General features: G+C 43.7%; 3 long non-coding RNA genes across 5 annotated transcripts in view; 1 reads left to right on the top strand and 2 right to left on the bottom strand.

Annotated features, from left to right (window-relative positions):
- Positions 1–24,971, top strand: part of LOC109027955 (uncharacterized) — a 120,907-nt gene that overhangs the window by 31,088 nt on the left and 64,848 nt on the right. Inside the window, exon 2 of the long non-coding RNA XR_008667704.2 lies at positions 8,100–8,149. This is a non-coding gene — a long non-coding RNA (uncharacterized lncRNA). The remainder of the gene's footprint in view (positions 1–8,099; positions 8,150–24,971) is intronic.
- LOC129524055 (uncharacterized) lies at positions 1,074–14,394 on the bottom strand. 2 transcript variants are annotated; one of them, XR_008667705.2, is made up of 4 exons: positions 14,127–14,394; positions 10,492–10,642; positions 3,865–3,983; positions 1,074–1,239 (listed from the first exon to the last, which is right to left on the bottom strand). It is a non-coding gene; the product is annotated as an uncharacterized lncRNA (long non-coding RNA). The 2 variants fall into 2 exon arrangements; XR_008667706.2 differs by lacking the exon at positions 10,492–10,642.
- Positions 16,347–24,971, bottom strand: part of LOC109027956 (uncharacterized) — a 50,024-nt gene continuing 41,399 nt past the window's right edge. The window contains exons 2-4 of one of the 2 annotated variants that reach the window (XR_010134860.1): positions 24,391–24,506; positions 22,962–23,748; positions 16,347–18,004 (exon numbers count right to left, since the gene is read on the bottom strand). This is a non-coding gene — a long non-coding RNA (uncharacterized lncRNA). The remainder of the gene's footprint in view (positions 18,005–22,961; positions 23,749–24,390; positions 24,507–24,971) is intronic. The other variant, XR_010134859.1, reaches the window with a different exon arrangement.

Here is a 24,971-nt window from a genome sequence, read left to right as displayed (position 1 = left end):
GAGCATTAATGTTTGTTAAGTGCTAATACATTTCAGACACTTTATACATTAATCTATTAATGGCTATCTCATTTAATATTCAAAACAGATGTGTTATAGGTGGCCTATCTCCTGTTTACAGAAAACCAAGGTGCAATAATCTCTCTCTGAAGGTAACTCTGTTAGTGGCAGATATGGAATCCTGACTCAAGACTGCCAGATCCCAAAATCCATGCTCTTTATCCTGTACCAGGGCATTTCCAATTAAAATGCAAGACAAAATTACTAAATGCTGAGTGCAGGCCGATTTCACAAATCAAAATGATGAAGTAGATAATATTGTCTCCATTTTAGCACTGGACACTGAAAAGAGGGTAAGTTGTCAGGGTCACATAGTTAGTGAGTGAATTCCAACCCAAATCCATTTACGGGAGTCTAGGACCCCTTGTCTATGGTCTCAGTATCCTCTTCCATCAGATAATTTCCAGCCCTAGGAATTTTCTTCTTGTATTAAATATCTCCTGGCTCAAAGTTAAATTCATTTTCTTTTGCTTTGCCTTTTATTTATTTATTTATTTATTTATTTATTTATTTGAGACAAAAATCTCTGTTGCCCTGGCTGGAGTGCAGTGGCATGATCTCAGCTCACTGAAACCCCCACCTTCTGGGTTCAAGTGATTCCCCCACCTCAGTCTCCCAAGTAGCTGGGATTACAGGCATGTGCCATCATACCCAGCTAATTTTTGTATTTTTAGTAAAGACAGGGTTTCACCATACTGGCCATGCTGGTCTTGAACTCCTGACCTCAGATGATCCACCCACCTCAGCCTCCCAAAGTGCTGGGATTACAGGCATGAGCCGCCATGCTCAGCCTGCTTTGCCTTTTGTGATCAAAAGAAAAAATACCACCATCCTTCAGGTAATCCTATCCACATAGTGTAAACTCTTCAAATTACCCTTCAATGGGTTAAACAATCCCAAATTACTAAGTTTTCTCTTGGTGAAGACAGTATTCCTAGTTACTTCTGACCACACAGAATCAATACAAAGAAACCAGACCAAAGAAACTGCCTCTTAAAATAGAACATGCCATCTTTTTATGTCACAGCTGGGACTAGTATTGTTTCAAACGAACAGAGTGTGGAATTGAGGACTCAACTTAGGTGAAGCTCTGCCACGGAGTAGGCACCTGTCAGACGCTGGCTCTTTCCTCTCTCCTTGATGGGCCCACTGGCCCAGGATATGAGGCCTGAGAGATTCCTATAGGAGGAGAGGATGAATATTTTGACAAGCAGGTAACTTTAGAAAGATGTAGGTAGCAGATCTTAGGGATTGGTGTTCTAGAACAGGGGTCCCCAGCCTTTTTGGCACTAGGGACCCATTTCATGGAAGACAATTTTTCCATGGATGGGAGCAGGGATGGTTTCGGGATGAAACTGTTCCACCTCGGGTCGTAAGGCATTAGTTAGATTCTCACAAGGAGTGCTCAACCTAGGTCCCTCGCATGCACAGTCCACAATAGGGTTCATGCTCCTATGAGAATCTAAAGCTGATGCTGATCTGACAGGAGGCGGAGCTCAGGTGGTAATGCTCACTCGTCCGCTACTCACCTCCTGCTCTGCGACCTGGTTCCTAGCAGACCACGGACCAACATGGTTCCGTGGCCCAGAGGATGGGGACCCCTGTTCTAGAGCAAAACTCCAATTGGAAAGTAAGGCAAAGAGACCAAGACAGGAATGTAGCAATAACTCTGGAGTACAAGGTAGGGCAGAAATTAAAGTACACATTCAAGCAAGGATTACTTTCTTATTCCATGCATTACCAAGTCATTTGGATCCTTAACGTCCTATATGGATGTGATAGGTCCCAGGGCCTGGGTTAAACTTGAGGCGGGACCAGCTGCTTAATTTGTGGGGTGTAGTGCAAAATGAAATTGCAGGCTCCTTATTCAAAAGCTAGACAAAAGTGCTGTTAAAGCTTCCAAAATATTAAACTCTTTCTTTTCTTTCTGGTTTCTTTCCCTATTATGCTTTAAAAATTTTTGCTATTTGATATTGCACTCCCTTAGGCATGGGGATATTTGCAAGGGCCAGTATGGACTCTCACAAGTGCCTGGGGACCCCTATTTGTGACTTTGCAGTGTTACCCACTAGCTTCCAGGACAGGACATTCTCTGTCAGCCCCCAGATTGATGTTCTCTGCCCAGCCAGGTTATGGGAGTCAGCCCTAACTCACAGAGGACTGGAGACTCTCAAGGGATCACAGTCTCGACACTGAGAAGTGGTTGGGACCTGGGTTGGGTAGGCAGAGGCTCACACCTGCCTGGATGTGTACTGAACAGCCATGGTACTGCCAGCCGGAGATGAGGACAGCTGCCAGCCAGGGATGGGGACAGCGACCACCATGCCCTGCCGTGAGACACCCCTGAACCTTCCAGCATCCTTGTCTGTGCACAGGTTCTCACTGGAGGCAGAGAGTGATGAGAGAATGACAGCTTGCACCCCGCCCCATCCCCAGCCTAAGTGATCTCACTGATGCCCCAGGCAGTGGGCAGGATCTGTTGTGGGGTGGGGTGGGGGAGGTGGGGCAAGGGCAGGGCACCAGGACCGGGAGGCAGTGAAGAACCCTTCCCAGGGAACAGGGAGATTGTGGTGGTGGGGCCTGAGTGTGAAACAAGGCTCCCACATCCTAGTGCATTCTTCACTTTCCCGTCAGGAATAGGAATTCCAAGATAAAATTAAGAATTTCAGGATGGTGATCTTAGGAGCATCCCTTGCCAAGCCGGGAGTTCTGGACACCTGCACTGATTTGTGACGTCAGCCAGCCTTGATTTGAGGTGCAGCCTCAGTGGCTCTGGCATAGATATTGGAAAACCACTGAGCTGGAACACCAGGCAGGTCACAGGGGTTTGCATTTGTAATTCAACATTTCTATTTATACGTGCCTTTTATAAATGCTCCATGGCCTTTTAATAACTTGGTGTGTTATCTTGCCCAGAGTTTTCATTCACTATTAATACTGATTCTGTCACTGTTGAGATATCTGACTCTGGACAGACTGTGCTCCTTGGCTTCCTCTTCTCTTTTAGTTCTTATTCTTTGTGATTCTGCAAACTTAGTTTTAAAGCCTCATATTGGATATTAAGACAAACGACATCATACAGGGTAGTTCACCCTATCCATTGATCTGTCTGGCTTCTGTGTTTAAACAAAAGCGGCTGGCAGTCTTGCCAAATCCCTCACTCAGCCTATGTTATATTTTAGATCATGTTTCAAGAAAGGGAGGCCCCTGTGTCCAGTTATTGATTAGCTGGGGAGGAAAAAAATGGCTTTGCCTCATTTCTTGTTAGGTAGCAATCCACGTATCTTTCCAGTAAGCAGCATGACACTTCAGGGGGCTCTGGAAGACATTTGACACTCTGGCGTCAGAGAGCCAAGGCCTGGGAGGTGTGTCCAGCAGTGTGTGTATCCAGGAAGCAGCAGAGGAACACAGCATCTGACAGTTCTGTCACTCCTGGCTGTGTGACTGCAGGCTAGTCACTTTCTATCTCTGGGCTTCGGTTTTTCCATCTTAAAATAAAGAGATTGGACTAGGTCATCTCCAGGGTTTCATCTGGCTCCAAAATCTAAGATTTTATGACTGTGAATCAACAACTTCCATCTTCTCAGGGGCCTCCAGTCAAGTCATTCTGGGGATCACAGTCTTTCATAATCTCTGAAGCTTCATTTCTCAAAACAGCTCAGAGCGGGCCTGGCATGGTGGCTCACGCCTATAATCCCAGCACTTTGGAAGGGTGAGGTGGGTGGATCACCTGAGGTCAGGAGTTTGAGACCAGCCTGGCCACGATGGTGAAACCCCATCTCTACTACAAATACAAAAAATTACCTGGGTGTGGTGGTGGGCGCCTGTAATCCCAGCTACTTGGGAGGCTGAGGCAGGAGAATCACTTGAACCCTGGGAGGGAGAGGTTGCAGTGAACTGAGATGGCGCCATTGCACTCCAGCCTGGAAAACAAGAGCAAAACTCTGTCTCAAAACAAACAACAAAACAGCTTACAGCACAGTTCCCAGCCTGTTAGAAAGAGGAGAGGCATTGAGGTACATGTCAGGCTCCATCGTAAATGCATGTGAATGGGAAATGGACCCAGTGACTCAGAGCTCGCCAAAGACCCCAGCCCATAAGCAGTCTTCCGACAAGACTGGCATTGCTATTCTTGCCCCTTCAGGCAAGGGTGTTCTGCAGCTCATTGCTGAGTTCATTACTGGAACAATACAAAGAAGCCAACAGTTAATTATACACTGAAGAAGCTCCTTCACATCAGCCTCTACTCAGCTCTCTTTTTCATGCCCTCTGAAAAGACGTAATCATCCATTATAGTCATCACCAGCTTTGTTACTTTGTGTGCCTCTAATTGGCACTTTTCTTTTAGACAGTGAGGTATAGTGGAAAATATGCTCATCGAAGAGACAGCAGCCTGGGGTTGTGATTCTGGGCCTATTAATACTCCATTGTGTAACCCTGAGTGAGTTCCCTTCACCTTTTTGGGTCTTGGCTGTCCAATCAAAAGGAGGGGGTTGGAGCAGATCTAGCTAAGCTTTGCTTCTGCCAGACATTCTGTTACTGTCTCCCCAGATGTGCCCAGTAGCATGCCAGTTATCATGGGAGACATGGAAAAGTAAACGTGTGCTCTAGTCCTGGCGCTCAGAAAGTGCTCAGCACTGGGGACCAGGTGGAAACAGAGAAGTGTATCATTGTGCAACTCTTCAAGGGCTACAGGAGTTTCCAGCAGGAAAATTTAATTTGCTAGCTGGAACAAGAAGGAAGAGGCCATCCTGGCTCCACTGGAGAGTCTCATGTTGGGAACAGGGGTGGTAATGCTGAAAGGAAGGGAGAAGTCAGACTAACAATAAAGGCAAACAAGTTTGGACTTCATCAGCAATAAGGCACCAGTGTCAACATTTGACTAGTGGAGTTGCAGCATGAGATAGACTCCTTAGAAAATGTGTCAGTTAGGAATGCATTTGGCTGCACCAACCACTGTGGTCTAAACACACCTGGGTAGATTTTTTTCTTGTCTATAACAAGACATCAGTAGGTGGCAGGTACTGGTGTTGGCTTAGCAGTCGGGGTTACTGTAACATTAGAATGCAGACATACTGGTGCCAGGGTTATTTCTGCAATTTCCTTAGCCTTTTACTCATGGTTGTAAGACAGCTGCTATGGTGCCTGCTCACATCTCTATGTAAGCCAAAAAGAGAAAAGATAGAAAAAAAAAAAGAGTGACTGCAGGGGGTGTTTACAGCAGTTAAGTCATTCCTTTTAAATCACAAAAAACTTTCAAAGAAGCCCCCAATCCCAGACCCCCTAAAACAAAACTAAATTTCTGACTTTGTCTTAAGGGCCATAGCTTGGCTACATGGCTATCTTTGATGCAAAGAGGATTTCCAGCCTCTTACAGAAGTCATTCCCAAGCCTGCTTTCCCTCACAGCCTCCTATTACACATCGAGCATTGATTGAAAAAAAAATTTTTTTTTGTGCTAGTTAACTGTGAGCATCTTAAGAAACTTCCCACCTTTGTGTCTGGAGCATTAGACGCAATGCTGGGTTCACAGTGATCCTTCATTCACGACTGTGGGTGTGAATGCAGTGAAGACAGCTCGGATGGGGAACTCTCTGCCTCTATTACTTCTCTTAAATAAACAAACGTCTGAAGTGTTGGCCAGAATGTGTGTTAATATTCTGGCCCTATTCCAGCATATTTCATAGCAGCCATTAAAGAATATATTCTTAGGTTTGCACTTATAAAACTTTATTGGCTTAATCCATTTATTATCATACATTTGCAGTTGAAGTCTTGAAGTGTAGCTTAGCTACATAGCTGCATCTACCCATTGGTACAAGCCACAACATGCAAGTTGGTGAGCTTCTGGCAACAGTTTTTGTTTGTTTGTTTGTTGAGATGGAGTCTCACTCGATCACCCAGGCTGATACAATCAAGGTGAAACTGTAACTTTCGCCTCCTGGGTTCAAATGATTCTTATGCCTCAGCCTCCAGAGTAGCTGGGACTATAGGCATGCACCAAGAAGCTCAGCTAATTTTTGTATTTTCGTAGAGGTGGAGTTTCACCATGCTGGCGAGGCTGGTCTCAAACTCCTGACCTCGGGTGATCTGCCCACCTCAGCCTCCTAAAATGCTGGCATTACAGACATGAGCCACCGTGCCTGGTGACTGGTGACAGATTTAATTACTTTACTAGCTCTGAACAACCTCTATCCATGGTAGATAACTGTAGTGGTTTTTGCTCTTTCCTGAATGACTATTAAAAAAAATTTCTTAGTTTGATCAAATAATTTGCCTTGCTTCATCCATAATTCTGCTTCATCTCAATTGAGCTTATTTTATTAAAGGGCAGGAAGTCCTCTGAATTTCTATTTCTGGACAGGTTTCTGTGGGAGTCTTTTTAATGTTTTTCCTGCTGCCTTTTCTCCTTTATCTTTACAAGTTCCTGTTCTATAAAACCGGTCATTTTTACTGACCATTACTGCAGGCTGAATTTTTCCCTATAAACCCTAATTTTGTAATCTGGGAGCAATATACATTGCTAATGTGATTTTTATTCCCTTCTCTCCTTCTGAGTCTGGAAGAGTAGCCTTTCTTTTGTAGATTTATGGTGAGGTCTTGTACTCAGCACTCTCACAATGCAGATGAGTTTTCTGACTATAATGGACCATTTTACAGCCTTATGGTTTGCCTATTTCTCAATGAATTTAATATTTTCTTCAATTTGTGAGCTAAATGTTAACTCCTGGGTTTTTTTTATTGATCCAGTACTATTATAAAATGCATGTTTCTTTATGTCTAGAGCCTATGACTGCAATTACTGCGTGTGAAGATTATGTACAGATTCTAATATGCATATTAATCTCACTATGCTATGGAACTGGTCCTTGCAGAGTTGTGCCTCATGAAGGGACACTGTAACCTCAAATGCTTTCTAAATGGATGGCCCCAAAACAGCAATGTCTCCCCTACACATACCCTCCCCTACTGGTGGCTGTCTTCATGGTAGAAGGGGAAGACAGCAAACATCCTACAGTTGTAGATTTTGGAAGTGGAGCATGAAAAAAATAAAACTGACCCTTGTGAGATTCATTTGTTTACAGAACAGGATTTTGTGGTCCAAACCATGCCTCTGGATGCCCTGGGGGCGGCAGTAAATGGAAGCCTCTGGCTGGAGGGAGAAGAGTAGCTCCCCAGCTACTCACATATTCATATATTCTCTCTCGCTTGAGGCCGAATATATTTCTACCTAGCAAGGAAGCCGTGCTGACACACAGCCCCAGCACAGAATTCCACATTCCTTTGTGTTCAGGGAACAATGATTTAGGTTAGCTGGGATTAACCCACAGTTGAACCTCGGCGAGATGGGTTCCGAGTCTCTCAATGAATTCAGCAGTCACTGACAGCTTCGTGAATGGGATTCGCTGCCTGATGCATGAGCTGAGTTGTCACAGGCGGGGCGGGGAAGGGCAGTCTGGAAAATCCCCATGCCTGGCTGCCTCCCGATGTGTTCCCCAAGATTGTGCTCTGGGGGTTTCTGTGAAGGGGAGCCCTCCCATTGCCAGCCTGCTCAGATCACACAGGCACGTACAGCCCTGCCTCACGGAAGCATCTGACAATTTTTAAAAAGTCCTTTCTGCAGAGAGCCCAGAGCCTGCATGTTTTAACCCCCAAGTGGTAGCAGGCTTGTTTTGATAGTTGGAGCCAGACATTCATATCTGTATAAAATAATACTGGACGATGAGGAATATGCATGAGATCACGAAAATAAGCAGTAAAGGCAGATTTTGATAGCCTCTCTCTAGAATTGTTAAGCCTTTCTTTTTTTTTTCTTTTGAAAAGGGGATAGAAGGAAGAGCTGCACGTCTAATATAATCAGTCCTTTTTGGAGAAATGTGTGAATGGGCTACTGTCAGTCCAAACAGGTGTCATTTAGTGTCCATCCATCTTATTTCTCTCACTAACATGTCAGTCTCCCTTGTCTTCCACTCACATCATTCAAGGTGAAAAACACTGAATAGGTTCTTGTTGTTCTTTGTATTTTTTTCACTGTTCTAGGGCTGTGCTGATGCCGACACATCAAGTCTATGATTTGGAGGAGAAAGGAGGTAAGGAGGAGAGAACCAACATGCATTGAGCACCTGTGATGTGCTAGGCTTCATACCCATCATCTTATTTAATCTGCCCACATTTAAGATGTGGTGATGTCATCCCCACTTCCTGACTGAAGACACCACAGTTGAGACAGCTCCAGAAAGGGTCCCCACGTCTTGCAGAGGTTAGAGACAGAGGTTAGAGTCTGCCTCAACACACCCCTGAAAACCCCATGTGGCCTAAAAAGCAAAGTATTTAAAGTAGTATTCATAGTGATCTATTTCATTTGTATATACTGACTTACATATGTCAATTGCTATATCTTAGACAATGACATTTTATTTCAGTAGTTTATAAGCCTCATCCTTCAAATACTGAAAAAGAAAAAAAGAAATGCTCAAACAAGCTTTCAAAGTGTATTCATGGTCTTTAGCTTCCTAGATCTTTCTGTGACTTCTAGCTCACTCCATTTCTTAATGTGGCAGGGAGCTTCCACAGTTGGGTGGAAACAGGGTCACCATGGGCCCTATTGATTTCAGGTCACACAAATGTGTCCCTATTTCCTCAGAGGATAGGCTTAAGAACAAAACACTTCCCTGGGTTTACCTAGATGGTGGCACTCAGGGAAGGGGAGAGGGGATGGCAGTAGAATGCCCAGGCTCTTTTGGGACAAAACTACCGTGCTAGAGTGGATGGATAAGGTGGCACATGTGCTCATCTTCAGGTTCCCTCCCCAAACTTATGACTGTCTCAGATGCTTGGGCTCCATCTGCCTCTCTATCTGGTGCATGTGCCCATTCACTCGGGCTTACCCCTACCCACTCTCCAGCGCATAAGTAGATTATCTCTAGATCAAATGACATCCTTGACTCTCAGCTGCCATCAGTTGATGCAATCGGCGATTAATTAGGCATCAACAGTCTGGTGAATGACAACAGTGGGTTAACATTTAGAACGGACCTTTCTTCTGTCCTGTTTTGGTCCTTAATTGCCTGTTTTGGTTCATCTTAGCAAGCACCAAGCCGAGGCTGGGCATGGTGGCTCAGGCCTGTAATCTCAGCACTTTGGGAGGCTGAGGCAGGTAGATCACCTAAGGTCAGGGGTTCAAGACCAGCCTGGCCAACATGGTGAAACCCCGTCTCTACTAAAATCCAAAAATTAGCCGGGCATGGTGGCACGTGCCTGTAATCCCAGCTACTTGGGAGGCTGAGGCAGGAGAATCGCTTGAACCTGGGAGGCGGAGGCTGCAGTGAGCTGATACCATGCCACTGCACTCCAGCCTGGGCAACAGACAGAGACTGTCTCAAAACAAACGAACAAACACCAATTAAAAAAAAAAAAAGCACCCAGCCCAGACGAAGCTGTAACACATCTAGCTTCATCCATACACACGTGTAAGTATTCTCAATGGAGTACAGTGGATGGGCACACCCATAGGACAGCTCTGGGTGCAGCTGAGTTTGACTGCCAGAGAAGTGTGGGGTAAATACTATTAAGATGAGCTTGATGCTGCTTGATGGAGCTGAGTGAGTGGTGCCATATGGCAAGGCTGTCATCACGAATAGCAGCAGCTGGGCTAGGAATAAAAAGGTGTCTCTGTGTGCAGCAGCACAGGGGAGGGGAATTCGAAAGACATCACAAAATCCTCTGGGGAAAAGAAACAGAAATGGAGTCAAAATGTGGCTGACCCTTTTCTTTCTCACCCTTGGCCCTGCTGGGAGCAGAAACAGAGTCCTTGAGGTCAAAACACAGCTGGCTTTGTCTTTCCCTTACGATTGTGGCCACACTGCTCTTCCAAAAACAGGTGTAGACTCCAACACCTGTGGTTTGCACGTCAGCTTTGGTGGGTGACATAGATTGGAGGGCAGGTTGCCATGAGGAGGTCCTCAGGCTGTAATATGGTCGATGAATCGGGAAGGTCTGAACACGCGGCTATGAAGGAAGGCAGGGGAGCAGAGGGGAGGCTGCAATGCAAGAGTTGAAGTGCTGGGTATGTCTGAGTTTCGAAGAACAGGGGCTTAAGGTGGGCTTATCTCTAAGGGAGAGGTCGAAGCTCAGAGAAAATCACACTGTGGGCTCTTCCATGCTCTCGGAATATTGCAACCTAGCTGGCATCTGGATAAAATAAGCCGCCTTCTGCAGGAGGAGTAGCTGAAGCAAAGCTGTCATAAAAAGCCACATGTAGCCAGGGCAAATGTGTGTAGAGGGAGGAGGTGGGGATTTTCCTGCCTGAGAGCCGGCTCCGGGCCCACCTGCATTGCCTTGGCAACGGTGATGGGGGAGGAATTTATAGGCTCATTCCTACGTGAGTACCTTAGGTCTTTTTAAATTCCTGCTGGCTTCTTTAGCCACCCACCGCTTCTGTGAATCACTGCATGGGGCTCTGGGAGATGCTCTGTCACAGTCTGAGGCTTGACACAGCTCAGGGGATGCGGAGAGGTTCCGAGGGACTCGGGGAGCAGCTTTTCAACATTTTGCTTTGGTCTCTGGAATGTCAGTTCAAGGGCCTAGATGGAAAAAGCAACTTTGAAGTGTGATTGCTCAAATCCGTTCATTCATCCAAAATGTGAAGGGCCTTCTAAACAGCTCAGTGAGGTGTAAAGCAATCAGAAGGTGGGAGTTTCCGCTCTGAACTGTTTATCGGTGCCACCTTGGGTGAGCTGCAGGTCAGATTCCTATCCCTAGTCTGGTCTCCTCTTTAAACATGAGCACTGGACGACCTGGCCACAGTGGGCCTATATACTCCAGCATTTTGTGCACCCTGATTGGACTTCTCTTTGATTAACCACAGCTGGCTTAAGAGCACAGCACCTGTCCTGATTACCGTCGCCAAGAACTTACAAAACCAAGCCAAGCTAGTTGCCTTGTCAGTACCAGCCAACAGGAGTCGAGAGTCAGGGCTCAAAAACCGAATTTGGTGCCAAAAATCCAAATACACTGAACCAAGTGCTCACCTCCCAAATTGCATTAAAAAAAAAACCCAACACCCCCAGTGCTTGTCCTAAATGCAGGTGATGCTTGTGTCATCACCACTAGAATGAACCCGGGGACAGGCAAAGCTGGGTCTGAATCTTCACTGCTGCATCTCAGGGCCTAGCATGGAGTGTGGCAGACAGGAGGTGCTCTCTGAGGATCTGGGCTCTAGAAAGCTCCGTCCTGAGGTTGTCACACGGAGAGGCATGGAGTCTGTTGTCACTGGCCCATTTTAAAGATGGTAACATTCCGTGGTTAATAAGAATAGCTCATGTTTATTGACCTCTAAATTGTGTATAGCATCATCATAGGTGCATAATTTTAAAAAAGATTTTTCTTCTATCAAAGTTACACATGCACATAATTTAAAAAATCAGATTGTAAAAACACCAGTCCCCACTCTCCTCAAATTTTCTGTTCCCCAGAGGCAGCCATTTTTAACTCTTTTAGTGCATTTTTTTGGCATTAACCTTCATATCTTTACATAATGTGCTTGTCTTGCTATTAGGATTTCTTGCTCTGTAAAGCGAAGATCTAGTTCCCTTTTACTTCTTTGCCACCAAGACACAGACATACACACACACAACACACTCCTCACAAACTCCACAAACACACCCCATGAACACACCCCCCAGCACACACCATGAAAACACACACAGCCCCCCCACACACCCCAAACACACTACACACACACCAAACATACATACACACCCACACACTTTCTGGACCTCCCATTATTGCAATATGGTTATATTGTAATTTTGGATACAATAGTCATTGTTTGCATTTTACAGATATGTAGATGTTCTATACAACTGACATGTAGTAAACTATGATTACTTTCTTTTGCTGCATAATTTCTCTGTTTCTCTTGAGTTAATTATTACCTTGGGTGTTTCATCTGTGCTTGTGTGTTTACGCTTCCTACTCTCTGATTTATCACTAAGTTCACTTCAGACTCTCCTCCAGTTGCAAATCTCTCAATATTTTTCAAGCAATTAGGTATTCCGGTAAATTTCACCATTAAAAAGTATTCAATGTCCTTTCTTGGTTTCATTTTGTAAGGTGGGGAATAAGAACAATTTTAGCTTTTATCTAAGCGTCCCACGATGACAAATCAATTTGTAAGGTTCCCAGACCTGTAATTCTGAATGGGAGTTGGTCTACGTTCACATATTATTCTGTTTAATGTTGAAATTTTTTTTGTCCACCTGCCTCTAACACCTCCTAGAACTTTCTACTGTAAGACCTAGCGGCAAAAATACTTATGTCTTACAAGCTATAAGTATAAAAGCATATGTATCCTGCCCACTTCATCCTCCTATCAGCCCACATATACTGTGTCTTTTCAGTCTAAATAAGTCGGAGCTAAATTGAAAATTCAAATCTGGCTGGGCATAGTGGCCTGGAATCCTAGCATTTTGGGAGCCCAAGGTGGGAAGATTACTTGAACCCAGGAGGTTGAGACCAGACTGGGGAACATAGTAAGGACCCTGTCTCAATAAAAATAAAATAATTTTTTAAAAGAAAATAAAATCTTTAATATACATATCATATTTGAGGTACTTGCTACCACTGTCAAGGACTGACATTCTGGCATGGGGTTTGATTCTAGAATGTAAAATGGCTTGTGCTCTACCTTAAATGCTATTTGCTATCTAAAATGTATAAGATCACCCTTGGAACCATAGGATTCAGTACCTTTCCCACAATCCTCTCAAAGGTAAGAATTAAATGCACTTTGGATTAGGACATCAGGAGGCAGGGCAGCATTCTGGGTGAGACTTAACCCAGTGGCATCCTAAAGGCTAGAACCCTGGCTGGAAAGAATACAAGAAGGAATACAAGACAACTGTATTCCTTCAAATACAAGTTTTGACAGCCTCCAGTCAAAGCCTGTCTGTCTTTGACATTCAGGTCCTTCTCTTTATTCTCAAACCACCCATGCCAATAGGGGGCCAGATATGTACTTCTTACTTTCAAATTAGCCAGATCATTGCCTCACTAAGACAAGCAATTTAGATTTCAAGACGGGATTCTGGCTTTATTTTCACCCTACCCCAATTTTTCCCTCTCTATTTCCTTTCCTTTTCTTCTTCCTTTCTCTTTCCCCATTTCTGCCTCCTCTGCCTCCTCTGCCTCCCCTCCCTCCCTTCCTCCCTCCCTCCCTTCCTTCCCTCCCTCCCTCCTTTTTTCTTCTTCTTCTTCCTCTCCTCTACCTCCTCCTCCTCTTCCTTTCTCTCTTTCACCTACGAGGGCATGGATGTGAGAGTAAGATCATACTCTTGGGCTAAAATCTGTGTTTGGTTGGCTGTATGACCTTGAGAAGTCTACACAGGCTTGCTAAGCATTTCTTCATCTATAATATGGGGCTAATAAGACAAATTGTCAACTATGAGAATTCAACAAAGTTATGCATGATAAGTACCGGGTACAGGGCTTGCTATATACTAATTGCAGAATAAATGGCTTCATAATAATATCTTAAAACATTCACCTCCAAATTCAATGCTGCTTGAAAGCAATATCCCCATTCTAGGAAATTTTGGCAGTGTGTACCATATGACTCCATCTTTCAGCTCTTTGGAATATTTGAATAGAACAAAATGTTGGTTTGGTTCAGAGAATATATTTTGGTCCATTTTTATTCTGGCTTAATTATTTTAATAAATCTATAGATTTTGCTTGGGTTCATATTATGAAAATGTAAAATTGGGGCTGGGTTTGAGGCTTTTTATTCTGGTGTTTTAGATATTAAAATCTTGGATTCATAGGATGTCATGGGACTCCTACCCTTCTACTGAAGCCCAGAAAAGAACATCCAGGGACTTGTGAAATAACAGACCTCTCGCTGCTGGAACAAGATACTGCCCAGGCTAAGTGGCATAGAAAGGATTTGATGAGTCTGTTACCTAATCGCACAATGTCATAGTTATCTGGAACAAACAATTCATGGGCCCATTGGCAAAGAGCCTCTTAATGTGGCTTCTCTTTGGCCGAATTGCATCTAGTGCTCACCTGTCAGTGGGAATGGCTGCGGTAGCTGACAGGAAAGGTGATGGAAAGGAAGCGTTTCAGGACTTTTATCTACAGCAGCACATCCTAGGTTAGCCTCTCAGCTGCTGTGTGTCATCAGAGGTCCTGAGTCTGGGTGCTCTGCGGGCTTTTATCTCAATGAAGCACTTGAGGCTGTTCAGGGTGCTTGACGAGAGAGAGGTGAATGGTTGTCAAGGCAACCTTCTTTGGATTCATTCACAGAATGGAAGTTGGAGTGTGTAAGAAAGCCCCAGGAATAACGGGTCGCAGTGGAACTACCCACATCTAGCCAGTTCAGGAAATCTGGGCATTTAAAAGGAGAAAATAAGATGAGAATATACACAACCAGGCTTACCTGGTATCTGCATTTTTCTTCTGTGGGTTTGATTTGAAGAAATTGTTTGGCTCAGAGAATAATGTCCCGCTTCACTCCATGATGTCACAAATGGCTGCTGTTGTTATGACAGTTTGCAGAAAACACTTTGTGTAAGCCTCTTTTCTGAGTAAAATCCTAAAGATGTGATAGCTGACTTTCCCTGGAATATTTTAATGGCCTCTGCTGGGTGCAGTACCCAGTGTGTTCTGTGCCTGCATTTTAGTTACTTATTCATCCAGCCATTTATTCAACAAATACTGGCTGTGTATCTACTATGTGCCAAACTTTGTGCCCACATGAAGCTTATGTTGAACAAATATTTGTTGTTGAATATGGTGCTGGTATCTTGTGCTGTGAACACAGGCAGGAAGGATGCCTGGGTACTTGGGGAGCCCTAGAGAATGCATGTCAGGGAGGCAGCTTCCCAGGCACCTTCATTCTGGTAGCCCAGCAGAAATGAAGCCCTGTTATTCTTCCATGAAACACTCTCATGCCACCCATTCTCTCAATCCAGGGCTTCTGTCCTGGGCAGAGTTGTTATCAATTTATGGGCAGATTGTTGAAAGAAGTTCCGAATGGTTCTTCCTGACTCCCATCACTAACCCATCTAATTCATCCTCTGCTGTCCTGACCAACACATTTTCCTTAGACACAATTTCCCTGAGAACCATCTTGATGGATCATCAAGGCTCATTATCTGTCTGACTCCAGTGAACATCTCTGGTTTTATTCCTTACTTCAGCTTCCATTTCTGATATGTTCATTTCTTCACTGTGCCTAGGATGGACCTCCCAGTTCTTTATCATGTAGTCCAGCCTGCTTGGGATGCCCTCTGTTCCCCTCGTGACCCCCAAATCACTGGCCCTGTGCCACTACCCCTACTCCCACCCATTGCTCAAGGCTCAGCTGAGCCTCATGTATATGGCCAAGATTGCTGGTTATTCTCCAATATTCATTCTGTCTTCTTCCACGGTGATAGAATTTTAGCTGGGAATATGATTGGCCAGAACAAAGACCACAAGTCCCAGTTTCTCTAGTAACAAAACAAGATCATTCATGAGCAAGTTTGTGCAACTTCTGGATCATATTCTTAAAGGGAGGGGCATCCTCTTTCCTTGCCGCTTTCTGGGATGGGCATGTGGACAGGGTGTGGACTCACTGAACTACGTGGATGCACATCTGTACACTAGGAAGGCAGAGAACCACAGGAAGGGATGGAGTCTCCAACAGCATGGAGCTGCCCTAGAAGGTCCACACTGTATCATCCCTAGGTGCTTACTCTTAGACGCGTGGGACTAATCACTTCCGATGTGTTTAAGCTTTTTAGAATTTGGGTTTCTGCTACAGCAGCAGAATTTCACATCTCCTCCAGGAAGCCTTCCTGGCTCTTCCCTTCTTGAAACTCTCTACCATGACCATAAAATCTGGTGTGTATTCATTTTCACTTTATTGCTGCCTTACTCATCTTAAAATCTTTTCACTTTATTGCTTCCTAATTCATCTTCTTTTACCAGCTAGGCTTTAGGAGACAGACCGAAAATTATACCATGTAATTTATAAGTGCCAATAAATACACTTTGGTGATGATCTGACAGGAGGGGTAGCTCAGTCTGTAATGTGAGCAATGGGAAGCGACTGTAAATACAGATGAAGCTTTGCTTGCTTGCCCTCTGCTCAACTCCTGCTGTGTGGCCTGGTTCCTAATAGGTCATGGACCCATAATGCTCTATGGCCTGGGGGCTGGGGACCCCTCTTGTGGAGCACCCTACATAGCTACACAGATATATGCAGGGACGAAGAGTGGGTTTACAGAGAACACACACGTGTGCATGTTTATCTACCATTTATTAAGTATCTTAATCATATCTCCTCCACAGAGAAGCAAACATCCCCCTATTCAAGGTTAAAAGAAGCGTTCGTCTTTGAAGCCCCACTAGAGCAGTTATCTCTAGTGAACTAGGGTTTTTAATGGCCTTTCACAATAATTACAAATTTAATTAACCTCTCTGCTTTGATCAGTCAGGGCTGTTTCTCATTACCTTCCCCAATGCCTGTTTCTGAGTCAAGAGCTATTCCTGGGCCTTCCCTTTCCAGCTATAAAGTACTGTTTAGGTTTAATTTAGTCTGGCACAGCTGTAAAGAAAGCAACTCTCCTGCTCAACAGCCTCCAATGACTCCCCGTTGACCACTGAATTAAGTACAAACTCCTTAGCCCGGCATTTGGGCCTTCCAGAGTCTGGCCCCAGACCCCCTTCTACTCTCATCCCAACTCTTCCTGCACTTGCACTTTATAGCTCGTGTTTCTCAGCAGGCCCTTGTCTTCCTGACTTGGGGTCTTACTTCTGCAGCTCCTTCTGCCCAGTCACTTGGCCACCCACATCCTACACCTGCCCCTTGTTGAACTCTCATCCTCCAGGAAGCCTTCCCTGCCAGCTCCCTCTCCAATTGAATCCAGACCCCCACCCCCTGCCAATCACCTGGGATCATATTACTCCCTGTTCTGATTTTTCACAGAAATTCACACCTTCTCATAATCCTGTTCTGAATGATAGTTATTGTGCATTCATCTTGTTCTCTCTCATTAGATTGTAGATTTTAACAGAAGGAATATCTTACCCATCTTTGTGCTCATCAGCACTTAAAACATCACCTTAACAGCACTACCATAACCATTTCAGAGGTCCTATTTTGGTCCAAGCACTTTGCTAGACACTTTAAATAAACTGTTTTTCTTATCTTCACCAGGCCAGATTAGGAAGTGGAATCTCAGACAGGTCAAGTGACTTTCCCAAGTTTGCAGCCAGGAAGCACCTACTGGGTTGTGTTGGGGGAAGGGCTGGGGACAGTGACATTGTGCTTGGCAAGCACAATTGCTTTCTGTTGCTACTACTGACCACACTTTTCAGAATGTGGGCCAACATCTCCAGGGAGAACGATGATAAGTTTGCTTCTGAACCTCTGGCAGGGTGTAAGCACTGATCTTCAGTAATAAACCATAGCCTGTGATGTTAGTATCAGGTCTTCTGCTTTGATGATGGTTTGCCAGGCAGTCCTCTATCACCCTGGAGTTGGAACTTTCTCAGCTACTAGAGTGTTCCAGAGTGTTTGAGCTCTGTCCCTATCATTGGTCATTTCCCAGGTTCTCCAGCAGCTCATGAAGCTTCTTTAGCAGTTAATGCTGGAAGTTTGAGACCTCTCTCTGGAGCTCCCTTCAACCTCTGAGATGAGGTCTTCATCCTCTACTCTGGGTAGGAGAGAAGATGCTTACCATCCTGAGTGAGTCACACCTGGAAATGGCCAGGAACCAAAACTGCCTGGAGGCAAAGGAGATATGAAAGGGATCCCAGCAGAGCAGAAGGGAGACTTCACACCTCTTCTTCTTCTTCCCTGATGCTTCATGTGGGAGCAGCTGGGCATTCTCCAGATTCTGTTTCCTGAAGCTTACCATCCTGGTCCAGCATCCCATGGTCATGACCGCCTAAAACTTACTGGAAATGGGGAGGAAGAGGGCTGGGCTCAGCTCAGGGCTACTTGCTCAGGGAGTGTCTATGTGAAAACTAGTGTGTGGGGGGAGCTAATGAAGGGAACTGTGGCACACACAGTCCAGGTGTGGTGCCCCAGTGGGCAGAGGAAGGCCGGGGATTGTGTTGGGGCATGGAGGTGTGGAAGCAGGGAATGATGCATCAAGTTTGCTTGACTGACAGTCACATTCGCTTGCTCCATACCACCTTCCTTTACTAGGTAAAAATGTGCTTTTTTGGCACGGAGGGAAACAGAAAAAATGAGATGGCTATTTGGGGGTGTCCTATGTTTCCCCACTCTTATGCCCCAGCTTTATGATTTACACTCCCCACCCACCCATTTATCTACTCCCCCCACCTCTGTTAACAAGAGTGGATCACAATGGGCTTTGGTGCTGCAAAGTGACCTCATGTAAGCCTCTGGCATCTCTGCATTTTTGTTCTCGTTTTTGTAAAACTTCTATTTTAAATTCAGTGGTGCACGTGCAATGTATTGTATATTTCAAAATAGAAGAGAGGACTTGAAATGTTCCCACATAGAAGTGATAAATACTGAAGATGATGGACACGCAGATACCCTGACTTGATAATGACACATTCTATGCATAATTGATACATAATACTTTTACATATTGATGGGGTACATGTGATACTTTGTACCTCATAAATATGTAAAAGTATTATGTATCGATCGAAAAAGTAAAAAACATAAGAAATTTCTAAAAATACACCATGATTCATGTCATGATCCTTCTATTATTGACTGATAAGATTTTTTTCTAAATTTGTGTTATTATGAATAACATTGTAAGAAACTTTTTGATATGTAATTTCTTGCCTCCAACACTGATTTCTTCTTTGGGAAGGATTTCTAGAAGGGAAATTAGTGGACCAATGATGTAAAGGTATAAAGATGTAAAGATGTAAAGGCATTTGATTGCTTTCCCAAGAGGATGAATCTCTACATATCTCCACCCACAGTCTGTGAGATTACCCATGCCAGACAAAGAGAATTACTGCCATCATGAGTATTATAATTCTTTGAAACATTTGCCAATTTGAAAGGAGATGGATTACCTCTCTGTAACATTAATTCCTGATCCTTTGATTACAAACAAGAGCACCTATATTTCTTTTTCTAACCATTGATTTTTTATGAAATGTCATTTGTGTATTGCTTTTATTTATTAAAGAAAAATGTAATATTTTATTAAATAATTTAGGAATTATTTATAAATTTTTATGTTGAGATTTTTAATTTGTTCCTTTATCCCTTTGTTCATTTATGAATAATCAACAGGTGCCTACCATGTGCCAGACACTGCTCTGACTAGACCCTGGGAATACTGCTGTGAATAAAATAAAGTCCCTGTCCTGTAGTGAGGTGGTGGGAAGAGAATGGATAAATGATGATTGGTGCTAAATAGAAAAGTAAATCAAAGAAGGGGCTACTGAGTACTGGGAAATGCAGTTTACAGTCAGATGGTTAGATAACTTCTCAATGAGATGACTTTCTTAAAGAAAGGGAAATCACAGGGAAATTAACAAATAAGCCATACAGGAATTTGGAGGAAGTGTTCTATGCAGGAGAAACAGCAAGTGCAAAGTCCCAAGGCAGAAACACATCTGGCATGTTAGAGGAGGAAGAAGGAGGATGATGTATTTGGAGCAGAGTAAGAAGGGAAAAAAGTAGTTGAAGATGAAGTCAGAGAGGTAAATGGAGCCAGAATATGAGGATTCTTTTGAATCACTCTGAAAACTTTGACTTTATACTCAGAATGAGCTGAAAGACATTGGAAGTGTATTAGTCAACTATTATTGCCTAATGCCGCATAACAAGCAATTCCAATTTTCAATGGTTTACAAGAACCAACTTTATTTTTCACTTATGGTTCTGTGGGTCAATTGTGGAGGCTCTGCTTCAAGCTGAAGATTGGGTGCCTGATGGCTTCAACTGCCTCTGCATTCTGAGATGGAAGCTGCCAGAGCATGCTCTGCTAATGGCAGATAGCAGAAAGACAAGAGGGAAAGCCGCCAAACCAGCAAACACGCTGAAAACCTCTGCTCACATCCGTTGGTCTAAGCAAGTCATTTGACCAAGCCCAATATCCATGGGGCAAAGATGTAATACAATCTACCACAGAAGGCAGAGGAGTAGAGAGGTGAATGATTTTTATGTTAAAAAATTACTTCTAGACCCACAAACCATCACTAGTCTAAACCATGTTTAGTCGATAGTCTTTTTCAGATGCAATATCCCACATTCTTAAATATTCTAAAAATTGTTAATGAGGTAGAAATAGCGTAAGTCCTATCACAATTAATATCCCTCCCACTACTCCCTATCTATAAAAGCAGAACCCTGGAAGCAGGAAGAGAGAATCATTGCAAGCCCAAGTTTTCACCTAGCAGGAAGTGCTGTGCTGTGGAGATAAATAATGCTTTCCCACTAAAAACCACATTAAAAAATTAGGGATCCCAGCATCCCACTTGGATATTTATGCAGTAGGTTTGCTGATTTGCCCCTTCTGCTAATTTGGGGAGTAGAAAAATATAACAATTGGCATTATGTTTGGCCGAAAGTAACAAAATCTCAACTATAAAGGGCTTAAACAATAAAGAATCCATTTGTCTCAGGCAAAACACATCTAAATAGGCAGTCCAGAGTTCACAATGTCATCCATATCCCAGCCTCTTTCTCTCTTTGCACTCTGCTATCCTTGGCTTGTGGCTTTCATCCTCAGAGTCACAAGACGGACATTACATCCACATTCTAGGCAAGATGAATGGAGAAAGGGCAACGGGCTAAAGGGGGCCTACCAGTTCAGTCTGTGGCCTTTAAAAACATTCCCCAAATCCCTTCCCGATAGCCCTTATTAAGGCAAACAGGAAGGGGTTATGAGTAGCTCTTGGGTAGCCAATCCAAAGTGTTTTCAACAGAACAGAGGATAAGTGGAGAGAGATGACAGAACAGGGGGCCATGCATGAAACAACCAGCACTCCTACTATTGGGCATGGCAAAGATTATCAAATCTCTAGGGATCGATTGGCACCAGAGCTAGTGATCTGGCTTGAAACTTCCTGCCTAGGGAAGGGCATACGGCTGGTCTTGCTACCTGTGCCATAGTCAGGAATGATCCAATTTCATTTCCTTTTTTAAAACCAATTTAGTTTAAAAATATTTTAATGGACTTTAATTTTTAGAGAAGTTTTAGATCCATAGCAGAATTGAGCAGAAAATACAGAGTTCTGTTCTGTTATCCTGACCGCAACCTGCAGAGTCTCCTTCACTATTGACATTCTGCACCAGAGTGGGACATTTGTTACAACTGATGACCCTACATTGACATGTCATTCTCACCCAAAGTCCATAGTTTACATTACAGCTCACTCTGGGTGTTACACTGACAAGGACTCCTGATCCTTGACCAAGCTGTTGTTATGCTCCTCTGAGTCCTCTTCTTGACTAGGCCTCGACCTGGGCCTCCGGCCTGTCCTTGCTGGGCTTGCATCACTCAGTAAGTATCTTGTGGCTGGGCGCGGTGGCTCACGCCTGTAATCCCAGCATTTTGGGAGGCCAAGGCAGGAGGATTGCCTGAGCTCAGGAGTTTGCAACCACCCTGGGCCACATGGTGAAACCCCGTCTCTACTAAAATACAAAAAAATTAGCCAGGCATGGTGGTGCATACCTGTAATCCCAGCTATCTGAAGGCTGAGGAAGGACAGTCTCTTGAACCTGGGAGGCAGAGGTTGCAGTGAGCTGAGATCATACCACTGCACTTCCACCTGGGTGACAGAGGGAGACTCTGTCTAAAAAAAATCTTGCTCGGTCAGTTTAGTGAGAAACCCTACACCTTTGAAATCTGATCACTCTGGATGTATGATCAATTTCTGCTTCCCCCACTCTTGATATCTGGTCACCCTGGCTTGCCTTTAGCAAGAACCCTAAGTTGGTTTAACAAGAATCTCTCTGCTCTTGATTTCTCCTCTTAGGAATTTTCCACCCACTGATTCCCTCATTCTATTCATGGGCTATGAGTCCTCAGCTGTCTTTGTTATATTGGAATTGAGCCTGAATTCTCTAGTCTGTTGTAGTAAGTTTCGACACCCATCGTAATAGTCCTGAATAAAATCTTCATTATTGTTTTAGCAAGTGGCAGAATAATTTCTTCTTTAACAATATAATCTATGGGTTGGGACTATATAAAATGTCATATAGTCACTGTTATAGTATCATACAGGGTAGTTTCACTGCCCTAAAATTCCTCTATGCTCTGCTTATTCATCCCTCCCTCCCCACTAACCTCTGGCGACCACTGACTATAATAAAGACATCCCAGATACTTGCAGATTTCCTGATCTCGGGTGTTCTATGGGAGTTATGGAGGCCTGTGACCACACTTTGACGTAAGAAGCTCATGGGAGGGTGGAGTTTTCCTTGCCCAAGAGTGATGCTGGCAGTAGAGGGTAATGGTGCCCATGGGAGCTGTGATCTCAGGAAGATTGGGGGCTGCAGAGACAATGGTGGGAGACCGGGATGGAGAGGACCAGAGCTTCCTGAGCTCTGATGTCGTATAGCTGGGAAGCTCAGAGAGCTGGGGGACACTTGGGGTGGGTGAGTGTCTCAGAGCAATATCTAGTAAGAGCTGACCCAGTTTATGAAAAGTTAATCAATTGCACCAAAACCATTTTTTAAGCAATCCTATCTTTCCTTACCATCTTCAAATTTATTAAATTCTTACATATATCAAGACTTACTTCTAACTTGTCTATTCTCTTCAGTTGAACTGTCAGTTTCAGTGCCAGTCCCATGCTGTTTTACATATTATAACTTTATAATATATTTTAATGCCTGATGAGGCTAATGCTAGTATCTCCTCATTACTTTTATTTTGCCAAAATATTTGTCAATATACTTACCCATTTATTTTTTTCAGATGAACTTTAGATCTCCTTTGTTACATTTCAAAAGAATATCTCTTGATATCTTAGTTATGATTGGGGAAGAACTGGCATCTTCCTTTGTACAAACCCCTGGACTATATGAATGAAGCGACGATGAGTAATCTGCCAGGAAGATTTGGAGATCAAATCCTAGACTTCTAACTCTTGGAAGTCTATGTGACAAGGAAGGTGAACAAATGGAAAACTTTAGTAGGAATATTTTTCTCCTCACTCTTTTTCTTACATGTCACTGATCTCTAAGACTTCATGACTTGCCTTTTCTTGATGCTTCCCGCACAGCTGTTTTCTTTTTCCTCACCACCAGCCCCCGAACACGCACAGTGGAGGAATGAGAGAAGCTTACATAAAAATAACTCTTGTTAATTAAAAAATATCACTGAGTTCCATTATGCAAGTGAGGGATGCCACACTTAATTTGTCACGGTTTGCAGCACTAGGTCCCCCAGACTGATACCTTTCTTTGAAAGAAGAAGCTTGTCATCAAGCTGGCGGGTCTCTTAGGTCTGTTGTGGTTGTGATTCCAGATGTCAAGTCTCATCCCATTGTTGGTGGAAGTCTGGGATGCAGCCCTGCCTTCCAGCTGCTCTGGCTGTTGTTCTGTTATGGAAAATGGAAGCTGTGCTCCTGTGTTGGAAGATGGGAATTATCGCTGGCACATCTGTCAGCATCCAGCTCTTTGATGGGGATTTTGCACCTTTCGCTTTTGCATTGTTTCACATTATGCATTTTGTAGGTCACTCCCCTGCAAGGCAGAGGGAAAAGGCCATTATTGGAGTACTTTTTTTTTTTTAAGATTTACACTTTTTGCTTTTATTACAAAGTATTGTGAAATCTTCTGCTCCATCAGTCGTGAGAGTAGGAAATTTAAGTCGATCACTTCAGTAATATTTTGGCTCTTAGTTTAGGGTTCATCCTTTCCCTAGGGACTGCATTGAGCTAAGTTAGATTGAGTCAAAGGTAAAGACTAACACTTTGAACTGATGTCATTTCCATTGTGAAGAACTAACTGCTAAGAGCAAGTTAACAGGCAGCAGTTTTGAGAGACAGAAAAGTCATCCAGACAGGAAGATTGGGAACTTCCTCAATGAGTTTGTCTTCCTCATTTATTACACTCAGTTTGTCAACAATCTTGTTAATTATATGTTTTAAAGGCAATTTTTTCACAAGCTCTAGGACACATTCAAAATATTACATACAAGTGTATGTTATAAATAATCCTAAAGTAAACATACATGTAACTACCACCATCTGGACATTTCACATCAAGTTATAAAACACTTTCATCATCTGGACGACTTCTTGCTTCCCCCCTCGCCCCTCTCTCCCGGCTGTTTCCCCTCCTCCAGCCCCTAAGGACTGGTGTCTTTTATTTCCCCAGACTTACTCAAAGCCTTGACTTGGTTTTATGCTTTGCTCTTTATTGCACAGATCTGAACAAGGACGGCAGCTGGGGTGACATTTCATTTATCCAGAGATGCAAGGGTGCTGAAGCTTGACATCCTTATTTGCCATCATGAAAAGCATTTGAAAGGGGGAAAGAAGAAAATTGATTGCAGAAAACCTTAGATTGATGAGCATGAGTAAGGGCTGCAGGGGGCACTGGAAAATTCAGGTGCTGTCTCTTTTCTATGAATTCTGCCTTTCCTCCCTGATCTTGAAGACTCTTCAGTAAATAGAACACATCCACTTTACATATTAAGTGACAGAAAAACAATTTTCCATGACATGAGGACCTCCAGTCTATATTTTATTTATTGTGGTAAAATATACATAACATTTACCATTTTAAACACTTTTAAGTGTACTATTCAATGACATTGAGTACATTTACATTTTTGTGCTAACATCATAGTCATCTATCTCCAGAACTTTTAATCATCCCAAACAGAAACTCTGCACCTATTGAACATTAACCCCCATTCCTTCCTCCCCCCAGCCCCTGGTAACCTCTATTCTACCCTCTGT

This window comes from Gorilla gorilla, chromosome 7 (assembly GCF_029281585.2).
Source record: "Gorilla gorilla gorilla isolate KB3781 chromosome 7, NHGRI_mGorGor1-v2.1_pri, whole genome shotgun sequence".
In the NCBI taxonomy this organism is placed as follows: Eukaryota; Metazoa; Chordata; class Mammalia; order Primates; family Hominidae; genus Gorilla; species Gorilla gorilla.
The sequence above is the reverse complement of the archived record's forward strand: the minus strand, read 5'-3'. Positions and strand labels throughout refer to the sequence as shown.